Source organism: Hyla sarda, chromosome 3 (assembly GCF_029499605.1).
Source record: "Hyla sarda isolate aHylSar1 chromosome 3, aHylSar1.hap1, whole genome shotgun sequence".
NCBI classification, from domain to species: domain Eukaryota; kingdom Metazoa; phylum Chordata; class Amphibia; order Anura; family Hylidae; genus Hyla; species Hyla sarda.
This window is the reverse complement of record NC_079191.1, coordinates 397,006,231-397,026,472: the sequence shown is the minus strand read 5'-3', so window position 1 is coordinate 397,026,472 and position 20,242 is coordinate 397,006,231. Positions and strand designations below refer to the sequence as shown.

Sequence of the window (20,242 nt, the reverse complement as noted above, 5' to 3'; positions counted from 1 at the left end):
GTTAGCCCCAATAACTTAAATAACAACGTTAGACGCAATAACGCAAAAAATCCCATTAGCCCCAATAACTTAAATAATAACGTTAGACCCAATAACTTAAATAGTACAATTAGCCCTTATAACTCAAAAAATGACATTAACCCCAATAACTCTGAAAATCCCATTAGTGAGACTACATGTGTAAAACTTAATGGAAATGTAAAGTGTATGTTCACAAATGCCAGAAGCCTAGCAAATAAAATGGGGGAGCTTGAGGCCTTGATACTGGAGGAACACATTGATATAGTTGGGGTCACTGAGACATGGCTGGACTCCTCGCATGACTGGGCTGTCAATCTGCAGGGGTTTACATTGTTTCGCAAGGATAGAATGAACAGAATAGGTGGTGGAGTCTGTCTGTATGTAAGAAGTGGTATGAAAGTCAATGTGAACGATGCCATAGTGTGTGATGATTCTGAGGATGTGGAATCATTGTGGGTAGAATTACAAAAGGAGGGAAATACTGAAAAAATAATATTTGGTGTAATCTACAGACCCCCTAATATCACTGAAGAGATAGAAGGTCGGCTGTATAAACAAATAGAGAGGGCCGCCCGGGCAGGTACAGTGGTAATAATGGGAGATTTTAACTATCCAGATATAGATTGGGGTCCGGGGTTGGCTAAAACTACAAAGGGGAGAAAATTCCTAAATTTATTGCAGGATAATTTTATGGGCCAGTTTGTGGAGGACCCAACAAGAAGTGATGCCTTGTTGGATCTGATCATTTCCAACAACGCAGAGCTGGTTGGTAATGTAACTGTGCGGGAAAACCTTGGTAATAGCGACCACAATATAGTTACTTTTGACTTAAAATGTAGAAAACAAAGACAGACGGGGAAAGCAAAAACATATAACTTTAAAAAGGCAAACTTCCCTGGGTTGAGGGCTGCACTACAGGACATAGACTGGGGGGAGGTGTTCTCAAATACTGATACAGAAGGTAAATGGGACATCTTTAAATCAACTCTAAATAACTATACAGCTAAATATATACCAAAGGGGAACAAATATAAACGATTAAAACTAAATCCTACATGGCTGACAAATGAGGTTAAAAGAGCAATAAACAACAAAAAAATAGCCTTCAAAAAATACAAATCTGATGGGTCAGCGATAACATTTAAACAGTACAAGGAGCTTAATAAAATCTGTAAAAATGTAATAAAAACAGCAAAAATTCAAAATGAGAGACAGGTGGCCAAAGAAAGCAAAACTAATCCTAAATATTTTTTTAGATATATAAATACAAAAAAACCAAGGACAGAGCATGTAGGACCCCTTAATAATGATAATGGGGAGGTTGTCACGGGCGATCAAGAGAAGGCGGAGCTACTGAATGGGTTCTTTAGTTCTGTATATACTATGGAAGAAGGAGCTGACATTGGCCAGGTCAGTGCTGGTAACACATCATATAATGTACTGAACTGGCTTAATGTAGAGATGGTACAAGGTAAGTTAAGTAAAGTAAATGTAAGCAAATCTCCAGGGCCGGATGGACTACACCCAAGAGTTCTTAGAGAGGTAAGTCCAGTAATATCTGTACCCTTGTTCATGATATTTAGAGATTCTCTGGTGTCTGGTATTGTGCCAAGGGACTGGCGCAAGGCTAATGTGGTACCAATCTTCAAGAAGGGCTCTAGGTCTTCGCCAGGCAATTATAGACCGGTAAGTCTAACGTGCATTGTGGGTAAATTGTTTGAAGGACTTATAAGGGATTACATACAGGAATACATAGGGGATAATAGTATTATAAGTGATAGCCAGCATGGGTTTACTAAGGATAGAAGTTGTCAAACCAATCTAATTTGCTTTTATGAAGAGGTGAGTAGAAGCCTTGACAGAGGAATGGCTGTGGATATAGTGTTTCTGGATTTTGCCAAAGCGTTTGATACTGTCCCTCACAGACGTCTGACAGGTAAGTTAAGGTCCTTGGGCTTGGAAACTTTAGTTTGTAACTGGATTGAACACTGGCTCATGGATCGTACCCAGAGAGTGGTGGTAAATGATTCGTACTCTGATTGGTCCCCGGTTATTAGTGGTGTACCCCAAGGTTCAGTACTGGGCCCGCTGCTGTTTAATTTATTTATCAATGATATAGAGGATGGTATTAACAGCTCTGTTTCTATCTTTGCAGATGACACCAAGCTTTGTAGCACGGTACAGTCTATAGAGGATGTGCATAAGTTACAAGATGACTTGGATAGACTAAGTGTCTGGGCATCCACTTGGCAAATGAGGTTCAATGTGGATAAATGTAAAGTTATGCATCTGGGTACTAATAACCTGCATGCGTCGTATGTCTTAGGGGGGATTAAACTGGCAGAGTCACTGGTAGAGAAGGATCTGGGTGTACTTGTAGATCACAGACTACAGAATAGCATGCAATGTCAGGCTGCTGCTTCCAAAGCCAGCAGGATATTGTCATGTATCAAAAGAGGCATGGACTCAAGGGACAGGGACATAATACTCCCCCTTTATAAAGCATTGGTACGGCCTCACCTGGAATATGCTGTTCAGTTTTGGTCGCCTGTTCATAAAAGGGACACTGCAGAGTTGGAAAGGGTGCAGAGACGCGCGACCAAACTAATATGGGGCATGGAACATCTTAGCTATGAGGAGCGATTAAAGGAGTTACAATTGTTTAGTCTTGAGAAGAGACGTTTAAGGGGGGATATGATAAACGTATATGAGTATATTAATGGCTCATACAAAAAATATGGAAAAAAACTGTTCCAGGTTAAACCCCCCCAAAGGACGAGGGGGCACTCCCTCCATCTGGAGAAGAAAAGGTTTAGTCTAAAGGGGCGGCACGCCTTCTTTACCGTGAGGACTGTGAATTTATGGAACGGTCTACCTCAGGAACTGGTCACAGCAGGAACAATTAACAGCTTTAAAACAGGGTTAGATACATTCCTGGAACAAAATAACATTAAAGCTTATGCAGAATTATAAAACTACATCCCTTTCCCTTATCCCCTTACATCCTTCCCTTCAATCCCCTGGTTGGACTTGATGGACGTATGTCTTTTTTCAACCATACTAACTATGTAACTATGTAACTATGTACATGAATCATACACACACATACTGTACACATTACATACTGTACATGCTTCATACAGACACAACATACTGTGCACATTAAATACTGTACATGAATCATACACACACAACACACTGTACACATTAGATACTGTACATGCATCATACACACAGATACTGTACACATTACATACTATATATGCTTCATACACACACACTGTAAACATTACATACAGTACATGCATCATACACACACACTGTAAACATTACATACTATACATGCATCATACACACACATACTGTACACATTACATACTGTACATGCATCATACACACATACTGTACACATTACATACTGTACATGCATCCTACACACACACACACACTGTACACATTACATACTATACATGCATCATACACACATAGGGGGAGATTTATCAAAACCTGTCCAAAGGAAAAGTTGCTCAGTTGCCCATAGCAACCAATCAGATTGCTTCTTTCATTTTGCAGGGGCCTTGTGAAAAATGAAAGAAGCGATCTGATTGGTTGCTATGGGCAACTGGGCACCTTTTCCTTTGCACAGGTTTTGATAAATCTCCCCCATACTGTACACATACATACTATACATGCATCATACACATACTGTACACATTACATACTGTACATGCATCATACACACACATACTGTACACATTACATACTGTACATGCTTCATACACACACAGTTAGAATAGATCGGTGTTTCCCAACCAGGATGCCTACAGAGGTTTCAAAACTACAACTGCCAGCATGCCCAGACAGCCTTTGGCTGTCTGGGCATGCTGGGAGTTGTAGTTTTACAACAACTGGAGGCACCCTGGTTGGGAAACACTGGTAAAGATACATGCACAGAGCAAGATTGTTAATCGCTACAGGACAGGCAAGCACTGGCTCTGCTCGGGGCCCCCCAGCCAGCTCGGGGCCCCAAGCAATTGCTTGGTTTGCCTGTCCTGTAGCGAAGGGCCTGAGTATGAGTATATACCGTATATATACTGTACCTATTATTCATATTTCCTGCAGAGAGCTGTGAGTGGCTGGAACCATCTGGCCAATCACAGCTCTCTGTGGGAAATATGAATAAGCGATGTGAATTCAATTCACATCACTGGCCGGCAGGAGCATAGTGCAGTGATGAGAGCACAGGAGAAAGCCACTCCATCTCTGCAATAGATAGGACGATGCACCGGGTGTCAGTAGTGATACCTACTGTGATCTGTCTATTAGTACACGTACTACAGCTCCCATCATTGAACAGTCTGTTCCATGCTGTATGTAGTAGTACATTCCTAAAAAAATGTAAAAAAATAGAGGAAAAAAAGTGAAACACACATACACTTTATTAAACACAATATTAAAATACTTTACTAATAAAAAAATGTTTTAAATTAATTATAAAAAATATATAATTTTTACATTTAAATGGTTCCTTTCTACATTTTTATTATTGGAGGCTACATTTTTAGGTCCCTGCCCGCTCCAGAAAATTGAAAGACAAAAAAAATAAAAAATAATGTTAATGTTAATTTAATAGGGACCTAAAAATGTAGCCGACAATAATAAAAATGTAGAAAGGGGCCATTTACATGTAAAAAAATATACATTTTTTTATCATTAATAAAAAAAATGTTTTATTAGTAATGTATTTTAATATTGTGTTTAATAAAGTGTGTGTGTGTGTTTCACTTTTTTTTCTCTATTTTTAATTTTGTTTAGGTAGTACTACTACTCGCAGCATGGAACAGACTGTTTCATGATGGGAACTTAGTACCTGTACTAATACAGGGCACTGATATTACTAGATAGGTAAATTAGGTCTCCCAGAAAAAGTTATAGAAAAATAGTGACTGTACAGGGAACCTTAAAACTTAGCTTTTATTATGCTAGTATAAAAATTAGCAATAATGTGTCAAAAATCAAGAAAAATTGGGGCTCACAATGTACGTAACCCCTTCCAGGCCATGAGGACCGTGCGCCCTCGGGGGGAATCAGGGGTATCAGCTATCATGATTCCCCCCGCTGGCGCACTGTCAACTTCTCACCCGCAGTCCCCACATTAGGGAATGAATTGTCAGCCGCAGTGCGCTGTCCCCACATTAGGGAACTAAGCATATGTGACCCGGGGGCAGCTCTGCTTCCTGCCCTTCCACCTCCCTTCTCAGCCCCCCAAAGCGATGTCCCAGCAAGGGTTAAAGGACATCTGTACTGCCAAATTTTCCATATTCCTGTGCCTGGCTGCAAAAAAAAAAAAACCCTTTGAATCAATTTCCTGCGTTCCCCCATTGCTATGGTAATGGACTCACGGTCAGGGGAATGTCACACAGCCGTCAGCCTATCACCGTCCACAGCAATGTGCCACCTCGGCTGGGGATTTTCTGAGCGCACTGCCATGTAAGGAGCCGGATGGCTTCTTACATGACAATGCGCTCAACCTATCACCGGCCGCAGCGATGTCCCACCTCCACCATTGATAGGCTGAGCGCACTGTCATGTAAGGAGCCGGACAGCTCCTTACATGACAGTGCGCTCAGCTTATCCCCGGTCGAGGTGGGACATCGCTGCGACCGGTGATAGGCTGACGGCTCTGTGATGTTCCCCTTGACCGCGAGGCCATTACCGTAGCAACGGGGGAATGCTGGAAGGTGAGTCAAAGTTTATTTTGTTTATTTTTGTGGCCGGGCACAGGAATATGGAAAATTTTGCAGTACAGATGTCCTTTAACCCTTGAGGGGGTAAGAGGGGGGTGGAAGGGCAGGAAGCAGAGCAGCTCCCGCGGGTCACATATGCTTAGTTCCCTAATGTGGGGACAGCGCTGTGGCTGACAATTCATTGAGGGGGCGGGGGGAGAGCAGCGCCTGCGGGTCACATAAGATGAACTCCCCCCACTGACAATTCATTAATTCCCTGATGTGGGGACTGTGGGGTGGCAGTGGGTGGGATGAGTATACTAATGAGCAGGGTGGGGAAACGGAGTGCTAAAGGGGAAAGAAAAAAACGCCCACAAATAGGGCCGGGCGGCAACGCAAAACAAGTTGAGCAGGCTACAAGGCATGCTGGAAGCTGTAGTTTCTAAAACAAAGGCAAAACGGAAATAGATGCTACACTACATGGACACACTTGGGCAAAGAAAGGAAAAGAAAGACAAACAAAGAGCAAGCACGAGACCAGAGATAACAAGAAAACTCACCTGCAAGGGTAAGAAGAAACTGAAAAAACCCATTGGCCATCGGAGTACCCCACTTAGCTTGGGGATCCGTTACTGTTGGTAATATCCGGAGTCATCCCTATGGAGAAGATTTTCTACAGTTGGCAAGACATCATTCACACAGGATGCACTGTAATAGTCCTAATGTAAATACATCAAGTATATATCTTCAAGTGCCATTTACTATAGATGATGATGCTCAGATACAATTCACCCTGATATTGTGTTTTCTATTAATTACTCATGCTAGGTAGTTCCGTTCATGGATTCCAAGCACAATCCACACTACCAATGCGTTGATTATTGCAATGACCACAGCATATATTACCGACAAAGTTTACACTAATATAGCGTTTCCAATTATATGCTGATATTATGTTATTTATCTTCACAACTTATAGAAGTAGTATATGCTGCTGAGATACTACCGCAATATACACTCAGGATGCAGTTCACAGTTTGTGCTAAGCGTAGCATGTACTTGGAGCATAATACACACTGATATTGCATTTAAATTAAATGATGGCTAGTGTTGCTCGCGAATATTCGCAATGCAAATTTTATTCGTGAATATCGCATATTCGCAAATTTGCGAATATTCGCGAATATAGCACTATATATTCGTAATTACGAATATTCGGTTTTTTTTTTCACAGTACACATCACAGTGATCACCCCTTTATGCTTCCAGCTTGTGTGGTGTAAAGAAGGCTCTAATACTACTGTGTGAGACTGGCGTACGTATTTTCGCATATGCAAAAATTTGCATATGCTAATTTTCGCATTTGCGAATTTTCGCTTATGCTAATTTTTGTATATGCTAATTTTCGCATATGCGAAAATAAAACGCGAATATTACGAATATCCGAATTTCGCGAATATATGACGAATATTCATCCATATATTCGTGAAATATCGCAAATTCGAATATGGCCTATGCCGTTCAACACTAATGATGGCCACAGTGTATATATATATGTCGAACACGATTTACAGTGACATAGCGTTTCCAACTCTAAGGTGATGTTATGTATTTTTATTTTAATTCACCCACTCAAAACGTAATTCACACTGCAGCTCTGTCAGTGCTTTCAATGACCACAGTATATACTCCGAGATAAGTTCACAGTGATTTACAGTATTTAAAATTCTTTCAGTATAAAAAATAACAGTTTGGCTTCTTCTCAAGGACTAGATATACTAGAAATAAATAAAATAATGTGGGTGCAGTATTAATGGGGTCAGTAGGAGTACAGATGGCTGGGAGGAGAATGGTGCAGGGATGGTGGTCTGTTTTTAGTAATATGTGTGAGGTTAGAGAAATAGTGTAAGTCTAATGCTATGGTGGAATCGGGGTGCAACTAGGTTGATGAAAAACTGGATATGTGATATAGATCTGATGTTAGAGATATGGTGTAGGTCTGTTAATGTAGTGGGAGCAAAGTGTAACTATGTAAATGAAAATGTTGTGTATATAACTGTAACAAATGAATCAATCAGTGTCTATGTCCAAGGTACAAAAATAATTTATTTGACTAAATACAAGGTAACAATTGATAAAAGTGCAGGATCCTTGCACTTCCCATATGCAATTTAAAATGTTTAAAACAAAGTATCACAAAACAGCTATTTGACACCTTTAGTAAAGTACTTAGTAGTAGAATGCAGAGCAGTGGGAGTTGGTGTGAGCGCCTGCAGTGCACTTGCAGGCGCTGGAGTCCCCAAAACTGGCAGCCCACTGATAGGGTAAAACTGCTTTACAAAAAAAAATGTTGATAAGTCACTTTGAAGAAGTAATTTTTAATCCTCCAGACGAGATTTAAGCGTCACAGCAATGCAATGAGAGGTGACAGTGGTAGAAAAACCAAGTAGCGTGGCGGCTTTAACAAAGTTAATTCGGCCGTTTAGAAACGGGTAGAGGAGCGGCACTGCCGCCGACAGGTGATGCTGGAAAACACGGCACTTGCGCCGTCAGATGGTAATGAAGATACGGCACGGCGGCCGTTAAGTAACCGGTTGGTACACTGTACCGCTTACCCTTGGATGTGGCAGTCCTTACGTCTCCTGGCCGTGATGGTGGTGACAGCGGGGTTAGATCACTGAGGAAGGTCCTAGGCGGACCGAAACGCGTCTGATCCCTACCACCTGCGACTAATATCACCAACAGCACTTTGTCACCAACTCCTACCTACTACACCACAAGTACCATCACCTCCTGGCTACAGCTCACTCAGCACACAGCAAACAGAGCGAGCCGTGGATACCAAGAGCGCACACTCAGAAGCCACCCAGGACGTCAACATCAGGACACATCACTGCTACACCGCTTACCCGACTCCTGCAGATTTCGTGACTCGTCCTCGGAGAAAAGGACTGCTTGCCGTCAGTACACAATAAGATCCCGGACACCGCTGTCACCACCAACACGGCCAGGAGACGTAAGGACTGCCACATCCAAGGGTAAGCGGTACAGTGTACCAACCGGTTACTTAACGGCCACCGTTCTCTTCATTACCATCTGACGGCCAAGGTGCCGTGTTTTCCAGCATCACCTGTCGGCCGCAGTGCCGCTCCTCTACCAGCTTCTAAACGGTCGCCGTGCCGAATTAACTTTGTTAAAGCCGCCACGCTACTTGTTTTTTTTTTACCACGGTCACCTCTCATTGCATTGCTGTGACGCTTAAATCTCGTCTGGAGGATTAAAAATTACTTCTTCAAAGTGTCTTATCAACATTTTTTTTGTAGAGCAGTTTTACCCTATCAGTGGGTTGCCAATTTGGGGGCTCCAGCGCCTGCAAGTGCACTGCAGGCGCTCACACCAACTCCCACTGCTCTGCATTCTACTACTAAGTACTTTACTAAAGGTGTCAAATAGCTGTTTTGTTATACTTTGTTTTAAACATTTTAAATTGTATATGGGAAGTGCAAGGATCCTGCACTTTTATCAATTGTTACCTTGTATTTAGTAAAATAAATTATTTTTGTACCTTGGACATAGACACTGATTGATTCATTTGTTACAGTTATATACAAAACATTTTCATTTACATAGTTACACTTTGCTCCCACTACATTAACAGACCTACACCGCACCTCTAACATCAGATCTATATCACATATTTTAACAATATATCCAGTTTTTCATCAACTTAGTTACACCCGTTTCCACCATAGCATTAGACTTACACTATTTCTCTAACCTCACACATATTACTAAAAACAGACCTCCATCCCCGCACCATTCTCCTCCCAGCCATCTGTACTCCTACTGACCACATTAATACTGCACCCACATTATTTTATTTATTTCTAGTATATCTAGTCCTTGAGAAGAAGCCCAACTGTTGTTTTTTATACTGAAAGATTACCCTGAGTGTTGAGAAGATATCACTCCTTGGCTAAATTCTCGGTCATATTCTGTGGTAAATAGAGTACCTCCACCTTCTAGTATTTAAAATTCACCAACAGTGATTGTGAATACTTCTACTTTTGAATTCAAACGCAAGATCAGTGTGAATTATGCCCTGAGTATATGCTTTGCTATTCACAGACTGTGAACTTATCTCGGAGTGCATACAGTGGTCATTGAAAGCACTGACAGAGTGCTGTAGTACCTGTACTAATAGACAGATCGCCCAGGGTATCACTCCTGACACCCAATGCGATTGACCTTTCTATTGCAGAGATGGAACGGATTTCTCCTGCGTTCAAGTTTCTGCACTATACTCCGGCCGGCCAGTGATGTGAATAGAATTCACATCACTTATTTATATTTCCCGCAGAGAGCTGTGATTAGCCAGATAGTTCCAGCCACTCACAGCTCTCTGTGGGAAATATGAATAATAGGTACAGTATATATATGGCATATACTCATACTACAATGGGACCAGAGAAGAGCAGCCGGCCACCCACATCTATACATTATACAGGAGGATCGCATCGGGTGTCAGAAGTGACACCTGCTGCAATCTGTCTATTAATGCAGGTACTGCAGTTCTCAGCATGGAGCAGAGTGTGCTCCATGTTGGGAGCAGTACTACCTGCAGTTGAGGACAGATCACAGCAGGTGTCACTACTGAAACCCATTGCGATCGTCCTATCTAGATGCAAGAAAGCCGCCTGCATCTATACATTATACAGGACGATCGCAGCAGGTGTCAAGAGTGACACCCAGGGCGATCTGTCTATTAGCACAGGTACTACTACTCCCATCATGGAACAGTCTGTTCCATGCTGGGAGTAGTAGTAAAACCTAAAAAATGTGAAGAAAAATAGAGAAAAAAAAAGTTAAACACACACACTTTATTAAACACATTATTAAAATACATTACTAATAAAAATAAACCGAGAATTTATTTGGATCAGATCACATTTTTTTTCAATTCGTCGAATCGGCCAAATTTTCTAAAATTCGCTCATCTCTACTCATTACCATAATAAAAGAAAGTGATCAGGTATGAATTGTGAATCACTTGTGAAATAATCTCTCTATATTTAGAACTGTGTACTGACATAGTAGAATGTACAGTGGGACAAAAAAGTGTTTAGTCAGCCACCAATTGTGCAAGTTCTCCTACTTAAAAAAATGAGAGAGGCCTGTAATTTTCATCAAAGGTATACCTCAACTATGAGGGGAAAAAATCCATTAAATCACATTGTCTGATCACATTGCTGGTATTTTGTAAGCGAGAACGCGTGTGCCGGCAGACAGAGAGGACTGAGGAGGCACGAGGAGAGCGGGGTAATGAACAGGAAGCGGGCTGCGTACGATCGCATCCCGACTTGCGAATCACAGCACTGACAGAACGGAGAGTTTGCTTGTTGCCTGCACGTCTTACCGCAACGCCACTCATAATAGTACCCCCCCCTGGGTCTCCCCTTCTTTTTAGGCCGCAGAAACCTACGTACAAGATGTACAAGATCTCTGTCCAGGATGTTTTCATCGCGTTCTCAAGACCTCTCTTCCGGTCCGAACCCCTTCCAATCCACCATAAAGAACTGTCTCCCCCTGATAGTGGTCAGAATCTCCTTCACCTCAAACACATTAGCAGAACCGGACACCGGTGAAAGAGAAACATCCCCCTGGAAAAAGCAGTTAAGAACCAGTGGCTTAAGGAAGGAGACATGGAAGGAATTCGGGATGGGAAGGCAAGAAGGAAGGCAGAGTTTGTAAGACACCGGGTTGACACGGCACAGAATTTTAAAGGGACCAAGGAACCGAGGAACCAGTTTGTAACTTTCGATCTTTAAAGGAACATATTTGGTGGACAAACAGACTTTATCTCCTGGGGAGAAGATGGGAGTTGGTCTTCTCTTATTGGCCAGTGGCTTCATGAGGGTAGGGGCCTGTACTAGGAAATGCCGGGTTTCCTGCCAAATAGCCATAAAATCCTGAACCTGGACATCCAGAGCAGGAACCCCAGAAGAAACAGGTAGAGGAAGAGGAGGGCAAAGATGGCGTCTGTAGACTATGTAGAATGGTGACTTTCTGGTAGCCTCAAGGAAGCCCCAAGGAAGTAGATTGGCCCAATTGTCCTATCCTGCAGAAACAGAGTGACACAAGTAGTCTCCCAAAATTTTATTCACTCTCTCTACCTGGCCATTGGTCTGCGGGTGATAAGCAGAAAAAAAGTCCAACTTTACTTTGAGGTGTGAACCGAGAGCCTGCCAAAACATGGAGACAAACTGGACCCCTCAGTCAGAGACAATATGTAGTGGCAAGCCATGTAAGCGAAAAATATGCCAGAAGAATAGATCTGCCAGCTGAGGAGCGAGGGAAGTCCAGGCAAAGGAACAAAATGGGACATTTTGGAAAAACGATCTGTGACAACCCAGATGACCCTGTTATTAGAGGAAGAAGGCAGATCAGTGATAAAGTCCATGGCAATGTGAGTCCATGGACACTCCGGAATGGACAGAGATTGAAGAAGACCTGCAGGTTTAAGTCGAGATGTTTTGTCTCGGGCACAGATATTGTAGGAACAAACAAAATCAGAAACATCTCGCTCCAAATTCGGCAACCAGTAATGACGGGAGATGAGCAGAGTGGACTTTCGTATTCTGGATTCCTCTCGGCAGGCGAAAAGGTTTTGGAGAAAAAAAACACAAGTCACGGTTTTACCCCTGGTGATCTTTTGGGTCAGAATAGCTCCAGCTCCTACCGAAGAGGTATCTACTTCGAAGAAGAAGGGTTTTCCTGGATCAGGTCTCGATAAAACTGGAGATGAGTCAAATGCCGATTTCAATCGGGAGAAGGCTTCTTTGGCCTCAGGAGGCCAGGATTTGAGGTTATTGTTCTTCTTTGTAAGAGCCACTATCGAAGCAACCAAAGAGGAGAAGTGTGGAATAGACTGTCGATAATAAAATGGCAAACCCCAGAAAGTTTTGTATAGCCCGTAAGCCAGTAGATCGAGGCCAGTTAAGAACCCAAGACAACTTAACAGGGTCCATCTGGATGCCTTGATTGTAGACTATGTAAACAAGAAATGGAAGGTTTGTCTTCTTGAAGAGACATTTCTTGAGTTTTGCGTAGAGACGTTTGTCCTGTAGGTGTTGTAAAACCTGTCGCACATGTGTGCGATGAAACTGCAAGTTGGATGAGAAGATCAGGATATCATCTAGATACACCACGACAAGTGTAGAGAAGATCACAGAAGATGTCATTGACGAATATTTGGAAAATGGCCGGGGCATTACAGAGACCAGAGGGCATCACAAGGTACTCAAAATGCCCATCACGGCTATTAGACTTGTGCACTAGAAAAATTTTCGTTTAATTTCGTTTCGTTTTTTCGTTTTGGAAAAAAATTTCGGTTCGGCAATATTTTCGGTTTAGATTTTTCGGATACATTCGGTATTCGGGTATTCGTGTTGTTTTTTTCGGATACATTTGGTATTCGGGTACATTCGGTAAATCTTTTTAGTCTTTTTTTGGACTTTAGCGATCCTAATAAATAATGGAGATACCTTTTTTATTAAAATTTCGCAGGGTATCATAAAAAAATCATAATAAAAAAGATACAGTGGTGATGAAAAAAATAGTATCTGTCACGATGCCGGCTGGCAGGTAGTGGATCCTCTGTGCCAGAGAGGGATTGGCGTGGACCGTGCTAGAGGATCGGTTCTAAGTCACTACTGGTTTTCACCAGAGCCCGCCGCAAAGCGGGATGGTCTTGCTGCGGCGGTAGTGACCAGGTCGTATCCCCTAGCAACGGCTCAACCTCTCTGGCTGCTGAAGATAGGCGCGGTACAAGGGAGTAGACAGAAGCAAGGTCGGACGTAGCAGAAGGTCGGGGCAGGCAGCAAGGATCGTAGTCAGGGGCAACGGCAGAAGGTCAGGAATCACAGGCAAGGAACACACAAGGAACGCTTTCACTGGCACTAGGGCAACAAGATCCGGCGAGGGAGTGAAGGGGAAGTGAGGTGATATAGGGAAGTGCACAGGTGTAAACACTAATTGGAACCACTGCACCAATCAGCGGTGCAGTGGCCCTTTAAATCGCAAAGACCCGGCGCGCGCGCGCCCTAGGGAGCGGGGCCGCGCGCGCCGGGACAGAACTGACGGGGAGCGAGTAAGGTACGGGAGCCGGGGTGCGCATCGCGAGCGGGCGCTACCCGCATCGCGAATCGCATCCCGGCCGGAGGTAGTAACGCAGCGCCCCGGGTCCGTGGAACCGACCGGGGCGCTGCAGTGAGGGAAGTGTAGCGAGCGCTCCGGGGAGGAGCGGGGACCCGGAGCGCTCGGCGTAACAGTACCCCCCCCCTTGGGTCTCCCCCTCTTCTTGGGGCCTGAGAACCTGAGGATCAGACTTTTGTCCAGGATATTGTCCTCAGGTTCCCAGGACCTCTCTTCTGGACCACAACCCTCCCAATCCACTAAAAAAAAAGTTCTTCCCCTGACCTTTTTAGAGGCCAAAATCTCTTTGACAGAGAAGATGTCCGAGGAGCCGGAAACAGGAGTGGGAGGAACAGATTTAGGAGAAAAACGGTTGAGGATGAGAGGTTTAAGAAGAGAGACGTGAAAGGCATTAGGGATACGAAGAGAAGGAGGAAGAAGAAGTTTGTAAGAGACAGGATTAATTTGACACAAAACTTTAAAAGGACCAAGATAGCGTGGTCCCAACTTATAGCTCGGGACACGGAAACGGACATATTTAGCGGAGAGCCATACCTTGTCTCCAGGGGAAAAAATGGGAGGAGCTCTTCTTTTCTTATCTGCGAATCTCTTCATGCGAGAAGAAGCCTGTAAGAGAGAATTTTGGGTCTCTTTCCATATGGTGGAAAGATCACGAGAAATTTCATCCACAGCGGGCAGACCAGAGGGCAAGGGGGTAGGGAGGGGGGGAAGAGGGTGACGGCCGTACACCACGAAAAACGGAGATTTGGAGGAAGATTCAGAGATTCTGAAATTATACGAGAATTCGGCCCAAGGTAGAAGATCTGCCCAGTCATCCTGGCGGGAGGAAACAAAATGTCGTAAATAGTCACCCAAGATCTGGTTAATTCTCTCTACTTGTCCATTGGATTGAGGATGGTATGCAGAAGAAAAATTTAATTTAATCTTGAGTTGTTTACAGAGAGCCCTCCAGAATTTAGACACAAATTGGACGCCTCTATCCGAGACGATCTGTGTAGGCAACCCGTGAAGACGAAAAATGTGTACAAAAAATTGTTTAGCCAACTGAGGCGCTGAAGGAAGACCAGGAAGAGGGATGAAATGTGCCATTTTGGAGAATCGATCAACGACCACCCAAATAACAGTGTTGCCATGGGATGGGGGTAAGTCAGTAATAAAATCCATACCAATCAGAGACCAAGGTTGTTCGGGGACAGGTAGAGGATGAAGAAAACCAGCGGGCTTCTGGCGAGGAGTCTTATCCCGGGCACAGATAGTGCAGGCTCGCACAAAGTCCACCACATCAGTCTCTAGAGTCGGCCACCAATAGAAGCGAGAGATGAGTTGCACAGATTTCTTGATGCCCGCATGACCTGCGAGATGGGAGGAGTGACCCCATTTGAGGATCCCAAGGCGTTGGCGTGGAGAAACAAAGGTCTTTCCTGGAGGAGTTTGCCTGATGGAGGCTGGAGAAGTGGAAATCAGGCAGTCAGGAGGAATGATGTGTTGAGGAGAGAGTTCAATTTCAGAGGCATCTGAGGAACGAGAGAGAGCATCGGCCCTGATGTTTTTATCAGCAGGCCGAAAGTGAATTTCAAAATTAAATCGGGCAAAGAACAGAGACCACCTGGCCTGACGAGGATTCAGCCGTTGGGCAGACTGGAGGTAGGAGAGGTTCTTGTGATCGGTGTAAATAATAACTGGAAATCTTGATCCCTCCAGCAGATGCCTCCATTCCTCAAGTGCTAATTTAATGGCTAGAAGCTCTCGATCCCCGATGGAGTAGTTCCTCTCCGCCGGAGAGAAGGTCCTGGAAAAAAAACCACAAGTAACAGCATGCCCGGAAGAGTTTTTTTGTAGAAGGACAGCTCCAGCTCCCACTGAGGAGGCATCAACCTCCAATAGGAAGGGTTTAGATGGGTCAGGTCTGGAGAGCACGGGAGCCGAAGAAAAGGCAGACTTGAGTCGTTTAAAGGCGTCTTCCGCTTGAGGAGGCCAAGACTTGGGATCGGCATTTTTTTTTGTTAAAGCCACAATAGGAGCCACAATGGTAGAAAAATGTGGAATAAATTGCCTGTAATAATTGGCGAACCCCAAAAAACGTTGGATGGCACGGAGTCCGGAGGGGCGTGGCCAATCTAAGACGGCAGAGAGTTTATCTGGGTCCATTTGTAGTCCCTGGCCAGAGACCAAGTATCCTAGAAAAGGAAGAGATTGGCATTCAAACAGACATTTCTCTATTTTGGCATAGAGTTGATTATCACGAAGTCTCTGAAGAACCATACGGACATGCTGGCGGTGTTCTTCAAGATTGGCAGAAAAAATCAGGATATCGTCCAGATATACAACAACACAGGAGTATAGTAGATCACGAAAAATTTCATTAACAAAGTCTTGGAAGACGGCAGGGGCGTTGCATAGACCAAAGGGCATGACCAGATACTCAAAGTGTCCATCTCTGGTGTTAAATGCCGTTTTCCATTCATCCCCCTCTCTGATGCGGATGAGATTATAAGCACCTCTTAAGTCCAGTTTGGTAAAAATATGGGCACCTTGGAGACGATCAAAGAGTTCAGAGATGAGGGGTAGGGGGTAGCGGTTCTTAACCGTGATTTTATTAAGACCGCGGTAGTCAATGCAAGGACGTAGAGAGCCATCTTTTTTGGACACAAAGAAAAATCCGGCTCCGGCAGGAGAGGAGGATTTACGGATAAAGCCCTTTTTTAAATTTTCTTGGACGTATTCAGACATGGCAAGAGTCTCTGGGACGGACAGAGGATAGATTCTGCCCCGGGGTGGAGTAGTGCCCGGGAGGAGGTCAATGGGACAATCATAAGGCCTGTGAGGAGGTAGAGTCTCAGCTTGTTTTTTGCAAAAAACGTCCGCAAAGTCCATATAGGCCTTAGGGAGACCGGTTACATGAGGAAGCACAGGGACACGGCAAGGTTTACTGGGAACCGGTTTTAAGCAGTCCTTGGAACAAGAGGGCCCCCAACTCTTGATCTCCCCAGTGGACCAATCCAGGATTGGGGAATGGAGTTGAAGCCAGGGAAGTCCAAGAAGGATTTCAGAAGTGCAATTGGGGAGGACCAACAGTTCAATCCTCTCGTGATGAGATCCGATGCACATTAGAAGGGGCTCCGTGCGGAAACGTATAGTACAGTCCAATCTTTCATTGTTTACACAATTGATGTAGAGGGGTCTGGCGAGACTGGTCACCGGGATGTTGAACCTGTTGACGAGAGAGGCTAAGATGAAATTTCCTGCAGATCCAGAGTCCAAGAAGGCCACAGCAGAGAAGGAGAAGGCAGAGGCAGACATCCGCACAGGCACAGTAAGACGTGGAGAAGCAGAGTAGACATCAAGGACTGTCTCACCTTTGTGCGGAGTCAGCGGACGTCTTTCCAGGCGGGGAGGACGGATAGGACAATCCTTCAGGAAGTGTTCGGTACTAGCACAGTACAGGCAGAGATTCTCCATGCGGCGTCGTGTCCTCTCTTGGGGTGTCAGGCGAGACCGGTCGACCTGCATAGCCTCCACGGCGGGAGGCACAGGAACAGATTGCAGGGGACCAGAGGAGAGAGGAGCCGGGGAGAAGAAACGCCTCGTGCGAACAGAGTCCATATCCTGGCGGAGCTCCTGACGCCGTTCGGAAAAACGCATGTCAATGCGAGTGGCAAGATGGATGAGTTCATGTAGGTTAGCAGGGATTTCTCGTGCGGCCAGAACATCTTTAATGTTGCTGGATAGGCCTTTTTTAAAGGTCGCGCAGAGTGCCTCATTATTCCAGGATAATTCTGAAGCAAGGGTACGGAACTGTACGGCATACTCGCCAACGGAAGAATTACCCTGGACCAGGTTCAACAGGGCAGTCTCAGCAGAAGAGGCTCGGGCAGGTTCCTCAAAGACACTTCGAATTTCCGAGAAGAAGGAGTGTACAGAGGCAGTGACGGGGTCATTGCGGTCCCAGAGCGGTGTGGCCCAAGCCAGGGCTTTTCCAGACAGCAGGCTGACTACGAAAGCCACCTTAGACCTTTCAGTGGGGAACTGGTCCGACATCATCTCCAAGTGTAATGAACATTGGGAAAGAAAGCCACGGCAAAACTTAGAGTCCCCATCAAATTTATCCGGCAAGGATAGTCGTATTCCAGAAGCGGCCACTCGCTGCGGAGGAGGTACAGGAGCTGGCGGAGGAGATGATTGCTGGAGCTGTGGTAGTAACTGTTGTAGCATAACAGTCAGTTGAGACAGCTGTTGGCCTTGTTGCGCAATCTGTTGTGACTGCTGGGCGACCACCGTGGTGAGGTCAGCGACAACTGGCAGAGGAACTTCAGCGGGATCCATGGCCGGATCTACTGTCACGATGCCGGCTGGCAGGTAGTGGATCCTCTGTGCCAGAGAGGGATTGGCGTGGACCGTGCTAGAGGATCGGTTCTAAGTCACTACTGGTTTTCACCAGAGCCCGCCGCAAAGCGGGATGGTCTTGCTGCGGCGGTAGTGACCAGGTCGTATCCCCTAGCAACGGCTCAACCTCTCTGGCTGCTGAAGATAGGCGCGGTACAAGGGAGTAGACAGAAGCAAGGTCGGACGTAGCAGAAGGTCGGGGCAGGCAGCAAGGATCGTAGTCAGGGGCAACGGCAGAAGGTCAGGAATCACAGGCAAGGAACACACAAGGAACGCTTTCACTGGCACTAGGGCAACAAGATCCGGCGAGGGAGTGAAGGGGAAGTGAGGTGATATAGGGAAGTGCACAGGTGTAAACACTAATTGGAACCACTGCACCAATCAGCGGTGCAGTGGCCCTTTAAATCGCAAAGACCCGGCGCGCGCGCGCCCTAGGGAGCGGGGCCGCGCGCGCCGGGACAGAACTGACGGGGAGCGAGTAAGGTACGGGAGCCGGGGTGCGCATCGCGAGCGGGCGCTACCCGCATCGCGAATCGCATCCCGGCCGGAGGTAGTAACGCAGCGCCCCGGGTCCGTGGAACCGACCGGGGCGCTGCAGTGAGGGAAGTGTAGCGAGCGCTCCGGGGAGGAGCGGGGACCCGGAGCGCTCGGCGTAACAGTATCTAACGAAATGTATCTTTTTTATTATGAAATGTTTATTCATTTTTAAACAGGGATCAATTTATGTGAGCGGGTAAAGCACTAAAAATGTAGCCGACAATAATGAAAATGTAGTGTGTGCTTGTTTTTCACTTTTTTTTAAAACATTTTTTAGGTATTACTACTACTCCCAGCATGGAACACACTCTTCCATGATGGGAGTAGTAGTTACCTGTACTAATTGACAGATTGCAGGGGTCCCTTGCGATCATCTTGTATAATGTATAGATGCGCCGGCTGCTCTTCTATGGTCCCCTGCACTCACGTATATATACACATGTTCATATTTCCCGCAGAGCTGTGATTGGCCAGATGGTTCCAGCCAATCACAGCTCTCTGTGAGAAATAGGAATATGTGTATATATACGGCCGTGCAGGGGACCATAGAAGAGCGGCCGCCGCATTCATACATTATACAGGAGGATCACAGCGGGTGTCAGGAGTGATACCCGCAGTGATCTTCCCTTTACTACAAGTACTACCACTCCCAACATGGAGTACACTCTGCTCCATGCTGGGAGCTGTAGTACCTGCATTAATAGACAGATCGCAGCGGGTGTCAGAAGTTACACTCGCTGCCATATGTCTATTAATGCAGGTACTACAGCTCCCAGCATGGAGCAGAGTATGCTCCATGTTGGGAGTATTAGTACCTGCTGTAAGGGACAGATCCCAGGGATGTCACTCCTCCTGACACCCGCTGCGATCGTCCTTATGTGAATGTCGGGATCAGCTGTTCTCAGGGCTACAGAGCCAGGAGAACAGCTGACGCTGAGCCGTAGGTATACATCGTATATCTACTGCCCAGCAAGAACTTACAGTGAGCTTGCAATGTGTATACAGTATACACATTGCTGGCTCACTTAACCCCTTGCTGAGCTGTGCGCTATGCGCAAGCCAGGCAAGGGAAGAGTTAACTTACACTGCTGGACAGTGTAGGTTAACCCTTTGTGCGGTATACACTTTATACAGCTATCTATAGATAGCTGTATACAGTGTATACAGAAGACGAAGTCCAGCTTACTTCCCTCGAGTCCCGGGCCGAGTTCGTGTAGCTCCGCCCCTAGTGGTGACGTCATTAGGGGGCGGAGCTACAGAAGGGAACAAGGCTAGTTTATCTGAAGCTCTGTTCACATTGTACGTTTTGTATAATGTGAACAGACCCTTCTGGCAGTGTCTACCCAGACAGGGAGACTCCA

At 45.3% G+C, this 20,242-nt stretch overlaps 2 long non-coding RNA genes across 9 annotated transcripts in view; one reads left to right on the top strand and one right to left on the bottom strand.

The window, feature by feature from the left end:
- The window catches only part of LOC130362902 (uncharacterized), an 84,026-nt gene extending 75,491 nt beyond the window's left edge, over nucleotides 1-8,535 (bottom strand). For all 4 annotated transcript variants that reach the window (XR_008891618.1, XR_008891617.1, XR_008891616.1 and 1 more), the window contains exons 1-2: nucleotides 8,363-8,535; nucleotides 6,308-6,404 (exon numbers count right to left, since the gene is read on the bottom strand). This is a non-coding gene — a long non-coding RNA (uncharacterized LOC130362902). The remainder of the gene's footprint in view (nucleotides 1-6,307; nucleotides 6,405-8,362) is intronic.
- A 12-nt stretch (nucleotides 8,536-8,547) lies between these two features.
- The window catches only part of LOC130362903 (uncharacterized), an 80,666-nt gene continuing 68,971 nt past the window's right edge, over nucleotides 8,548-20,242 (top strand). For all 5 annotated transcript variants that reach the window (XR_008891622.1, XR_008891621.1, XR_008891623.1 and 2 more), the window contains exon 1: nucleotides 8,548-8,785. This is a non-coding gene — a long non-coding RNA (uncharacterized LOC130362903). The remainder of the gene's footprint in view (nucleotides 8,786-20,242) is intronic.